At 38.5% G+C, this 13,005-nt stretch overlaps 1 long non-coding RNA gene across 2 annotated transcripts; it reads right to left on the reverse strand.

Annotated features, from left to right (window-relative positions):
- Positions 1 to 25: 25 nt before the first annotated feature.
- Positions 26 to 11,959, reverse strand: LOC139862816 (uncharacterized). 2 transcript variants are annotated; one of them, XR_011764290.1, is made up of 5 exons: positions 11,703 to 11,959; positions 11,459 to 11,590; positions 11,137 to 11,206; positions 10,056 to 10,365; positions 26 to 329 (listed from the first exon to the last, which is right to left on the reverse strand). It is a non-coding gene; the product is annotated as an uncharacterized lncRNA (long non-coding RNA). The 2 variants fall into 2 exon arrangements; XR_011764289.1 differs by having other exon boundaries at positions 10,056 to 10,369.
- Positions 11,960 to 13,005: the final 1,046 nt, after the last annotated feature.

The following is a 13,005-nucleotide window of genomic DNA, read 5'->3' on the forward strand; positions in this document are numbered from 1 at the left end:
TGGTCGGGTCGCTACACATCTCAACTTTACACTATAACTTTCTCAACCATTTTCCCAATTATATCTAACAAGTTTAAGTCTGCGCAACCCAAAATTTAAAAACTACTATTGTCTACTTGTATGTTCTTGACTAAGAATACTATTATCTGCTTGTATGTTCTTGACTAATAGTCGTTTGCACTCAACTACGGTGAAGTTCATCCAGACGTATGAAAATGGCTCGACCAAAACACAACTGAACAATGATAACAATTGCATTTCCAACACCAAGTTGACATTCCATGTCGTACGTTACTTATACAACATAGATAACGGCTTTACCAATATTCCTGAAAACATCACAAAACATTATTTAATGATTAATAATTGTATATATTAGACATTGATATCTCGCTCCTGTAGCGACCCCGACAAATCGTCAAATGACGGCGTCGTCTACGTATGGTCCCATTACATGGTCGTAAGTCTTTATAACAAAGTTTGACCGAAAAGTATGTCGCATTCATTTCATAAATAAGGGTGTTTCAAAGTTTACAAAAGTAGTTTCCATAACAAGTACATAACAATGTTTAAAGTTTGTATGAAACACGTGCGACACGATTAAAAGTAGTCAAAAGACGCTCCACGTATGCAAGTATACTCGACATCCAATGCAAGTATCAAATAGTATGAGCGGAAGCATGTATCACCTAAGTTCAAGGACCTGAGAAAAACATAGAGAATCTGTCAACGAAAACGTTGGTGAAATCATAGGTTTAAACAAGTAAATGAGTAATAGTAAGTTGAACCACAAGATTTGCAACATCGATAAAGCCATAGTACATTCTAAAAGTTAATATTCACGAGCACCCAATTATCAAAGCTTAACGTTCCGTCCGTTGAATACCCCATCAATTAGTGCTAGAACAACACTGTTCCCGAAAATATATTTCATTCGTAAACGGTAGCGAACCGTTTGAATGAGGGTTTGTCAAACCCATATGGCCATATAACATAAGTTCTCGCTTACACCATCTGATGTAATTAATGATAATCGGATTGAGGATTTTCGTTCTAAACTCGTATGTAGAATGTTTGTTTTCCCGTTCTTGTGTTCACTTAGTTCAAAAGTATCGTTTATGTTTTCTCATCCCAAAAGTAAGTTTAAAAGAGTAAAAGTGGGACTATGATCTCACCTTGTATGCACGAACCAAAAAGTACTTCGACAAGTAACGTGTGTAAAGGACAATGCTAGTCTCGACCTAAACAAATAGGTTGTATCAATAACGATAGTCACGAAGGGTCAAAGTTGTTCAATTAGTCCTATGGCTCGACACGACTCGATTATGTAGCATGTGAAGCAAATTGTCAAGTTTCATGCAAGATACAAGTATAAAAGTATGTTAGGAAGATTGCATAATTAATTGGTTAAGTTTGACAAAAAGTCAAACTTGGTCGGGTCAAAGTCAACGAAAAAGTCAACATGTTCGGGTCGGGTCCCGGACAAATTTTCTATGCTAATTATTCATATACAAGTATATTAAAACAAGTTTCATGTGAATCGGAGGTCGGTAACTAGTCAAACATTTCGCGTGAATTGGGACCAAGAGGTCAGAATCTGTCCAGCCTAATCTGCGCGCCGCGCGGGTAAGGTGCGCGCCGCGCGACCTGTAGTTCAGCTATTTTTCTGTTTTGCAAAACTATGCACGAGCCAAAATCAATTTTAACACAAAACTTGACCCGCAAACACTTATAACGCCTATCATACATCGTTGGAAAGGTATTTTGACGAGGAATGCAACTAAACACATATCATCAATCAAACTTGTACTTAAAACAACCAAAAACCGCAATTAATGTTCCATAATCAATGCATACAAGTCAAAATTGCGATTTAATGATTTGGCAACCAAATTACATGAACGATATGCCGTTTCGAAGGTAATTAAGCATACAACACAACCTAACACTTACAAGTAACATTAACAAGCATTTAATGCATCAAAATTTCAATTTACTTCTATCAAACCCTAGCCCAAAATCACAAATTCAACAATCTTGCATATGAAACTAATCCATGTCAACCTACATACCAATTTGAAGCTAGTGATGTTAGGAACACAATTAAAACATGAACTTTCATCATTCAACAACATATGAACACCTAAAACTCAAGATTAAGCAAGCATTCTTTCCATATGAACTAGTTACACCAAGATAGCAAGAACAAGCATACAAATCACATAATTATACTAGACTTGAGCCATAGACACTAATTAACAACCTTTTAACTCAAAAATCTCAAGAACACATAAAATTAGTGGTTTTAGAAAGTTACCCAAATTTGATGAGGTCGGTATGGAATCGAAGAGGAGATCACGAGGAGTTCAAATATGTAATTTGTTTGGCAAGATGACCGCTAGCTCGATTTTGGATGATGAATCTTTGTATGGAAGTTGAGAGAAAAGTTGAAGTGGTAAGAGTGAAAGAGATGAGATTGAATGGATGAGAATGAGGGTTGACTCTTTGACCTAGTCAAAAGTTTCAACCCTTGACAAGTTTGGTCCCTTAACTTTAAACCGGGTGCGGGAATTACCTATACGAGATAATTCAACGCATATTAACGGGATGTGTTATAAACATATAACGGAACTTAAATAGTTAAACGGAAAAGTAAACGGAAAAAGGCGGGATGTTACATTACCTACACCTTAAAAGAAATTTCGTCCCGAAATTTAGGTAGGCGTAGTAGTCGTTGCTTCTTCCTCAGAATCTGACGTTTCTGGAACCGGAAATAGATGAGGGTGTTTCTTTCGCATTTGATCTTCCCTTTCCCAAGTAAACTCGGGTCCTCTTTTGGCGTTCCATCGGACCTTAACAATCGGGATCCGGCTTTGTTTTAATTCCTTCTCGACGTAGTCCACGATTTCAACCGGTTCCTCCACAAAATGGAGTTTGTCATTAATAGTAAGTTCCTCGAGAGGGACGACGATATCGGGCTCGGCGAGACACTTCTTCAAGTTAGATACATGAAAAGTAGGATGGACGGAGCTTAGTTGAGGCGGAAGATCCAAACGATACGCAACGGTTCCAACACGTTCTAAGATTTCGAAAGGACCAACGTACCGCGGATTTAGTTTCCCACGTTTTCCAAAACGGATGACACCTTTCCAAGGTGCGACTTTTAACATGACGCGGTCACCGACTTGAAATTCGAGGTCTTTGCGTCTTTTGTCGGTATAGCATTTTTGACGACTCCGGGCCGTCCGAAGCCTATCTCGGATTTGAAGAATCTTCTCGGTGGTTTCGTGAATGAGATCGGGCCCGGAAATTTGCACGTCACCCACTTCGGCCCAACAAAGAGGAGAGCGACATTTTCGACCATATAACGCTTCAAAAGGTGCGGCCTTAATACTCGCGTGATAACTATTATTGTAAGAGAATTCTGCGAGAGGTAAGTGATTGTCCCAAGCTTTTCCAAAATCAACAACGCATGCTCGTAACATATCCTCTAAGGTTTGTATTGTACGTTCACTTTGCCCATCGGTTTGGGGATGATATGCGGTGCTCATGTCCAAACGCGTTCCCAACGCTTCTTGTAAAGTACGCCAAAATCTAGAAACGAAACGACCATCTCGGTCGGAGATAATCGATAAAGGTACACCGTGTCGGGCTACAATCTCCTTAATGTATAGTCGTGCAAGTTTCTCCATTTTGTCGGTCTCTTTCATGGCGAGAAAGTGCGCGGATTTGGTGAGGCGATCGACAATGACCCAAATAGTATCATAACCGCCTGACGTTTTTGGTAGTTTGGTGATAAAATCCATCGTGATCCTTTCCCACTTCCATTGCGGGATCTCGGGTTGTTGAAGTAACCCGGACGGTCTTTGGTGTTCGGCTTTGACTTTAGCGCAAGTCAAACATTTGGCAACGTAAGTAGCGACTTCCTTTTTGATGTTCGGCCACCAATATCGTTCTTTAAGGTCGTGGTACATCTTATTGGCGCCGGGATGAATCGAGTATCGCGATTTGTGGGCTTCGTCTAGGATGAGGTTTCGTAAGTCGCCATATCTAGGCACCCAAATTCTTCCGGCGTAATATCGAAGTCCGGTCTCCTTAACTTCGAATCGGGAGACGAGAATGTTTAAAAGTTCGCGTGCGATGTTGTTGTCTTTAAGAGCCTCCTCTTGGGCTACACGAATTTGGCTATTAAGGTTGGAGTGAATGGTGATGTTTAAAGCTCGGACACGAAGAGGCACCGCTCTTTCCTTTCGACTTAAGGCATCGGCCACTACATTTGCCTTTCCGGGGTGATAACGAAGCTCGCAATTATAATCGTTCAAGGTCTCAATCCACCTTCGTTGTCTCATGTTTAGTTGCTTTTGATCGAAGATATGTTGGAGACTTTTGTGATCGGTAAAGATGGTACTTTTGGTACCAAGAAGATGATGTCTCCATAACTTAAGTGCAAAGATGACGGCACCGAGTTCAAGATCATGTGTCGTGTAGTTTCGTTCGTGGACTTTGAGTTGTCGAGAGGCATAAGCAATGACTTTCTTTCGTTGCATTAATACGCATCCATAACCGTTTTTCGAGGCATCACAATATACAACAAAATCATCATTGCCTTCGGGAAGTGACAAGATAGGAGCGGTGGTTAGCTTAGTTTTCAAGATTTGAAAAGCGGTTTCTTGTTCGGATGTCCAAACGAATTTTCGTTCCTTGTGAGTTAACGCGGTTAAAGGGCGAGCGATTAAGGAGAAATCCTTGATGAATTTACGATAGTATCCGGCGAGACCCAAGAATTGACGAATTTGAGTAGGAGTAGTAGGAGTCTCCCATTTACTAATGGCTTCGATTTTCGCGGGATCGACTTTAATGCCTTGATCACTTACAACATGACCGAGGAATTGAACTTCCTTCAACCAAAATTCACACTTGGAGAACTTGGCATAGAGTTGTTCTTTTCTCAAGAGTTCAAGCACGAGTCGGAGATGTTCTTTGTGTTCCTCTTCGTTTTTAGAATAGATCAAAATATCATCGATGAACACGATAACGAATTTGTCGAGGTAAGGTTTGCACACGCGGTTCATGAGATCCATGAACACCGCCGGTGCGTTAGTGAGACCGAAAGGCATGACAAGAAACTCGTAACTACCGTAACGAGTCCGAAAAGCGGTTTTGGAGACATCTTCCCCCTTAACCCTTAGTTGATGATAACCCGAACGGAGATCGATTTTTGAATATACACGAGAACCTTGTAGTTGATCAAAGAGGTCATCGATGCGAGGAAGAGGATATCAGTTCTTAACCGTCAATTTGTTTAGTTCACGATAATCAATGCACATTCGTAGGGATCCGTCTTTCTTCTTGACGAACAAAATCGGAGCGCCCCATGGTGAATGGCTAGGTTGAATGAAACCACGGTCAAGTAACTCTTGGATTTGACTTTGTAATTCTTGTAATTCGGATGGAGCGAGTCTATACGGTGCACGCGCTACGGGTGCGGCTCCTGGAATAAGATCGATTTGAAATTCAACCGGTCGATGAGGTGGAAGACCCGGTAATTCGTCGGGAAATACATCGGAAAAGTCACTAACAATTGGCACATCTTCGATACGCTTTTCGTCGGCCTCGACTTTCTTAACGTGAGCAAGAATCGCGAAACAACCCTTGCGAAGTAGCTTTCGAACTTTAAGGCACGAAACGAGATTGAGTCCGGTGCAATTTTTGTCGCCATAGACAATCAATGGTTCACCATTCTCGATAGGAATTCGAATTGCGTGAAGATCGCAAAGAATGTGAGATTTATTTTTGACCATCCAATTCATACCGATTATTACATCAAAACTCCCTAATTCCATGGGTATCAAGTCAATTTCAAATTCCTTACCCAAAATGTTCAAAGTACACCCCCGGTAATATTTGTCGGCACTTAAGAGTTTTCCGTCGGCCACTTCGATAGAATAAGTAGTATCTAAGGGGTGTGGTGGAGTGCATAGAGTAGGAGCCAAAGTCTTAGACACAAAACATTTATCGGCACCCGAATCGAATAAGCAAGTAACATAGGTGTTGTTGAGAAGAAACGTACCCGTGACTAGTTCATTGTCATCTCGGGCTTCCTCGGTGTTGATGTTAAAGGCTCGGCCTCGGTTGTTGGGGTTGGTTTTCTTTTTCGGGCATTCGTTCTTATAATGGCCCGTTTGGCCACATTCGTAACAAGTGACCGTTTTTGGAGGATTGGGCCCCTTTCGAGCGACGGGGGCGGTGCTTGTGCAATTGTTGGCCCTATGACCAACTCCTTGGCAACGGTGACAAATTAGCTTGTTACATTCGCCGTAATGATGTTTGTGGCACTTGTTGCACAAAGGTAAGTTTCCGACATAACCCTTCTTGCCGTCGTTGTTGAAGGGCTTTTTGGTGAAGGTGTTGTTGTTGTAGTTAGTTGATGGAGTGGCTTCCCATTTCCTTTTGTTGCCACCCGACTTGTCCTCGGCCTTAGGAGCCGGTACTACGATTTCGTCAACCGTTTCGATTAATTGGCGAGCCATGTTCATAGCGGCTTGATGAGTAGTGGGTTTGGATGACATCACCCCTTGTTTGATGCTTTTTGGAAGACCGAGCATGTAGAGCTCAATCCTTTGAGATTCGGGGTTAACAAGATTAGGACACATTAAGGATAGTTCGGCGAAGCGTTGATTATAAGCCTTAAGATCGTTTCCGACCGCTTTCAAAGCTCTTAGTTCTTCCTCTAGCTTTCGGGTTTCTTCGCGCGGAAAGTATTCGACAATCATCTTTTCCTTCAAATCGGCCCAAGAGAGGGCATGAGCTTCATCGGTACCCACCGATTGAACATAGGTGTTCCACCAAGTGTGAGCAACACCGGAGAACGTGTGGGTGGAGTATTTGACCTTGTCTTGATCCCGACAACCGCTTATGCTAAAGACGGCCTCGTTTTGTTCAAACCAACGAGTAAGCACAACCGGTCCACCGGTTCCATCATAAGTGTGAGGTTTGCACCCCATGAAAGCTTTGTAGGAGCATCCCTCGTTTGAGTTACCGGCCCCATTGTTGTTGTTGTTGTTGTGGTTGTTGTTATTGTTATTGTTGTTGGAAGAGTGACCGGCCATGGCCGCATCTACGGCGGTAGCTATCATCCGTTCGAGAGCTTGTTCGGGAGTTTCATTGCGGCGTACACGACGAGGAGCCATTGTTCCTTCAAAACAAAAGAATACCGTTGGTTAGTATTCTAAATAATACTAACCGCGATATGGAATAAAGATAAAGAGAAAATTATCCTTGACTCGCCTTAGATTCTTTATGGCATAATGTCGGTATGTTCATATGAGTCACCGTAATATAATTTCCGGGAATTATATTACCCTAATTCATATGTGCATTCGACATTACATCATATAGTCAAGGTGGCGTGTCAATTAAATTATACAACGCAAGATTTAGATAGAATAAGAGTAGATATGAGTAAGAGAGTTCGAGTATAAATGCACAAATTGTCAGGTAATTCCTATGTCAAGTCTATATGCCGGTTGTAGTCTAGACTCACCAATGTACCCTATGACTCGGGGTTGACACCAATGAACTCTAAATCCCTACAACCAAAGCTCTGATACCACTTGTAGCGACCCCGACAAATCGTCAAATGACGGCGTCGTCTACGTATGGTCCCATTACATGGTCGTAAGTCTTTATAACAAAGTTTGACCGAAAAGTATGTCGCATTCATTTCATAAATAAGGGTGTTTCAAAGTTTACAAAAGTAGTTTCCATAACAAGTACATAACAATGTTTAAAGTTTGTATGAAACACGTGCGACACGATTAAAAGTAGTCAAAAGACGCTCCACGTATGCAAGTATACTCGACATCCAATGTAAGTATCAAATAGTATGAGCGGAAGCATGTATCACCTAAGTTCAAGGACCTGAGAAAAACATAGAGAATCTGTCAACGAAAACGTTGGTGAAATCATAGGTTTAAACAAGTAAATGAGTAATAGTAAGTTGAACCACAAGATTTGCAACATCGATAAAGCCATAGTACATTCTAAAAGTTAATATTCACGAGCACCCAATTATCAAAGCTTAACGTTCCGTCCGTTGAATACCCCATCAATTAGTGCTAGAACAACACTGTTCCCGAAAATATATTTCATTCGTAAACGGTAGCGAACCGTTTGAATGAGGGTTTGTCAAACCCATATGGCCATATAACATAAGTTCTCACTTACACCATCTGATGTAATTAATGATAATCGGATTGAGGATTTTCGTTCTAAACTCGTATGTAGAATGTTTGTTTTCCCGTTCTTGTGTTCACTTAGTTCAAAAGTATCGTTTATGTTTTCTCATCCCAAAAGTAAGTTTAAAAGAGTAAAAGTGGGACTATGATCTCACCTTGTATGCACGAACCAAAAAGTACTTCGACAAGTAACGTGTGTAAAGGACAATGCTAGTCTCGACCTAAACAAATAGGTTGTATCAATAACGATAGTCACGAAGGGTCAAAGTTGTTCAATTAGTCCTATGGCTCGACACGACTCGATTATGTAGCATGTGAAGCAAATTGTCAAGTTTCATGCAAGATACAAGTATAAAAGTATGTTAGGAAGATTGCATAATTAATTGGTTAAGTTTGACAAAAAGTCAAACTTGGTCGGGTCAAAGTCAACAAAAAAGTCAACATGTTCGGGTCGGGTCCCGGACAAATTTTCTATGCTAATTATTCATATACAAGTATATTAAAACAAGTTTCATGTGAATCGGAGGTCGGTAACTAGTCAAACATTTCGCGTGAATTGGGACCAAGAGGTCAGAATCTGTCCAGCCTAATCTGCGCGCCGCGCGGGTAAGGTGCGCGCCGCGCGACCTGTAGTTCAGCTATTTTTCTGTTTTGCAAAACTATGCACGAGCCAAAATCAATTTTAACACAAAACTTGACCCGCAAACACTTATAACGCCTATCATACATCGTTGGAAAGGTATTTTGACGAGGAATGCAACTAAACACATATCATCAATCAAACTTGTACTTAAAACAACCAAAAACCGCAATTAATGTTCCATAATCAATGCATACAAGTCAAAATTGCGATTTAATGATTTGGCAACCAAATTACATGAACGATATGCCGTTTCGAAGGTAATTAAGCATACAACACAACCTAACACTTACAAGTAACATTAACAAGCATTTAATGCATCAAAATTTCAATTTACTTCTATCAAACCCTAGCCCAAAATCACAAATTCAACAATCTTGCATATGAAACTAATCCATGTCAACCTACATACCAATTTGAAGCTAGTGATGTTAGGAACACAATTAAAACATGAACTTTCATCATTCAACAACATATGAACACCTAAAACTCAAGATTAAGCAAGCATTCTTTCCATATGAACTAGTTACACCAAGATAGCAAGAACAAGCATACAAATCACATAATTATACTAGACTTGAGCCATAGACACTAATTAACAACCTTTTAACTCAAAAATCTCAAGAACACATAAAATTAGTGGTTTTAGAAAGTTACCCAAATTTGATGAGGTCGGTATGGAATCGAAGAGGAGATCACGAGGAGTTCAAATATGTAATTTGTTTGGCAAGATGACCGCTAGCTCGATTTTGGATTATGAATCTTTGTATGGAAGTTGAGAGAAAAGTTGAAGTGGTAAGAGTGAAAGAGATGAGATTGAATGGATGAGAATGAGGGTTGACTCTTTGACCTAGTCAAAAGTTTCAACCCTTGACAAGTTTGGTCCCTTAACTTTAAACCGGGTGCGGGAATTACCTATACGAGATAATTCAACGCATATTAACGGGATGTGTTATAAACATATAACGGAACTTAAATAGTTAAACGGAAAAGTAAACGGAAAAAGGCGGGATGTTACAGCTCCAGCATACAACTACCAATTTAGGGAAACATTCATCTTAATAAGAATGACATCCTAAAAAATCTTACAAAAACAAAACCAAAAACCTGCCTAAAATTCGGAAGTAACATAGCATTGCATAGATAATATATACACTTGCGGAGAGAAAGATGCTTACAGTAGTGCACGATCTTCACGAAGATTGTTGTTAACTTCAATGTTTTTTTAATCCGGGTAAGAGCTGCATAACCAACCAAGAAGTCACACCTGGGGTAACACCTAGTTCCATAATGGTCACCACATAAAGGTTATGCACCCGTTGTTGAATGTATATATGACATGTATTTCTTTTTTACATACTTACGTCACCTTCTTGATGGACAAAAAAGCAGCAGTGTATAAGACTTTTATCTTTGATAATTCACCAACGAAATGTTCCATTCTTGTGTACCACTGACCAATTATGGTGTGCTTAACCATATCCTTACCTGACTTCAGATAATGAATAGGTCTCAACACTTCAAACACGTCAAGATCAACCTGATTTGGCTTGGAATTCATGATGCAATATCACAAACGGTCAACAACGCCAAAAAGACGGTCAACAATGGCCGAGACGGGGTCGAGACGGATGGTGACCAACGTTGACTTTTTAAATAAATTTTTAAAAATAAACATTTTAAACTTAAATATTTCAAATTAAAGACAAATATATATATTTACTTTGAAATATATATATATATATATGTTTGAAATGTTTATTTTTGAAATTTATTTAAAAAGTAAATGTTGGTCAACATTCGTCTCGACCCCTTTTTTTCGTTGCGACGTTTTAAGGTATCTACCGTCTCGACCCCGTCTCGCGTCTTTTTCATCTTTGCTCATAAGTAATGAGAAGTTAAGTAATGAGATACATAAGTTATTGATTTATAATACAAAAACTTGATACATAAGTTATTTCTCATTACAAAGAATCGGATTATTTCTCATTAGTTGTATATAAACATACACATAAGGTACTTCTCATTAGTTGAACTTTTCTATCAATATGTATCATTAATTGTTCAAATGATGTTTGCATAATAAATTGACAAATCTAATGCATACACAATATAAACCATGGCAGGGTTATTCTTCAAACATAAGATACACATTTTAACAAAAAATTGAATTGCATCATAACATCATGTAACATACACACTAACATTAAAAATCACATACCACAATCAGAGAAAGGCAATAGAAGAATAAATGTGTACCTATGATCTTTATTTATGTTCTTGGTTAATAAAAGCAATAGTAGAATCAAAACGTTGCTGAAATAATCTCCTGCCAAAATAACATATACCAACCAAGATAAGTGTATAAAAAACATATAATTTAAAGGAAAATGAAGAAGATTGATGAGGAAGTCTTTTAAGTCAACTCATACAAGAAGTACTCATTTTGACCCATACCATATATACATAATTCACATGACTAAAAAATGGATAACCAACATGATTATTTATTAGAAATCACATCACTATAGTAAACTGAAATCCTTGATTCAAATTTACCACAATATATAAATAAACTAACCTTAACTGACGGATTAGCAAGAACAACTTGTTGGAAGACGATGGAAACAAATCGACGAACAAATACCTAAACATCACTTACACAATCACCGATAGAAGCTATGAAAGATGGGCTCGAGAAAGCACGAACAACCTTTTGGAAGATGAAGAATCCACAGCACATCATCAATGGAACAAACAAATCAAACATAAATATATGATCAAAAAGAAAATAAAATTTAGACCATACACCAATTATTTCATACCCGATTTAAGATACGGTGGATGTGAGAAGACTTGATTTGCTATGAAGAACTCGAAAAAATTGCAGAGGAAAAGAAGAAGAGTGTGTGTGTGTGTGTGTGTGTGTGTGTGTGTGACGGTTTAAGGTTGCTTGCCCTAATATAAAGCTAGATTGGTTGTTTCCCCAATTTTAGCAGTACGGTTTTCTTAATTCAAGGGCACTCGTGTAATTATAAACCCCAACTGCCGCATCAAAAGTTAAATGATGTCATTTGCATTTTGAATGGCTGGGATTGGATATATAGAAAGTCATCTAAAGGTTCATTCTTTGACAAGTGTCATTTTAGGCAAAAAAAAATGTCATCATAATAGTTTTCTAATTAAGGATAAGAGAGATATCTAAAAGGCAAAGGCCAAATGAATAGTACTATTCTTTTTTTCACTTTTCGCAAACTTAATCCCCCAACTTTTATTAAAATACAAATCGCACCCCCACTTTATACTCTTATTAAAATACAAATCGCACCCCCACTTTATACGTATATTTTTTCCCAACTTTTATTAAAATACAAATCGCACCCCCACTTTATACTCTTATTGAAATACAAATCGCACCCCCACTTTATACGTATATTTTTTCCCAAATTTCACAAACTTAACCCCCTAACTTTTATTAAAATACAAATCGAACCCCCACTTTACTAACTTTTTTTTTTTTACTAATATTCAATTTTCACAAACTTAACCCCCTAACTTTTATTAAAATAGAAATCGAACTCCCACTTTATACGTATATTTTTTTCAAATTTCACAAACTTAACCCCCTAACTTTTATTAAAATACAAATCGAACCCCCACTTTACTAACTTTTTTTTAAATAAAACCCGAACGCTAAAAGAAACAACTTTCACAAAAGGAACAACCCTTCAATGTTAGATGTCGAAAAAAACTCTTTTTTACAAAATAGATCAAGACTTTTTTTTAACTCGCATTCAAAACGGAGCCCCCGACGCGAAGCGAGGGCTCCACAACTAGTTATAATTATTTAACATTTCGTAACTACACTTGCTTATAGTTGATATAGCCAGAGGCGGATTATAGGGAGACGACTGAGCCAAGTCCCTCTCAAAAATTTATTTGCAGGGCCGTCTCATTAATTTATAGGACCCTATTCGAAAATAAAATGTGGGTCCTTATAAACGTTAAAATTTTCAATATATACACCGTGTTTTCAATCGAAGCAAATAAAAAGTTTGTTTTATGAACAATAATTTATGAACGTGTATTTTATGAACAATAATTTTTGACTTTTTTCAAATGATAGAT

Source organism: Rutidosis leptorrhynchoides, chromosome 8 (assembly GCF_046630445.1).
Source record: "Rutidosis leptorrhynchoides isolate AG116_Rl617_1_P2 chromosome 8, CSIRO_AGI_Rlap_v1, whole genome shotgun sequence".
NCBI classification, from domain to species: Eukaryota; Viridiplantae; Streptophyta; class Magnoliopsida; order Asterales; family Asteraceae; genus Rutidosis; species Rutidosis leptorrhynchoides.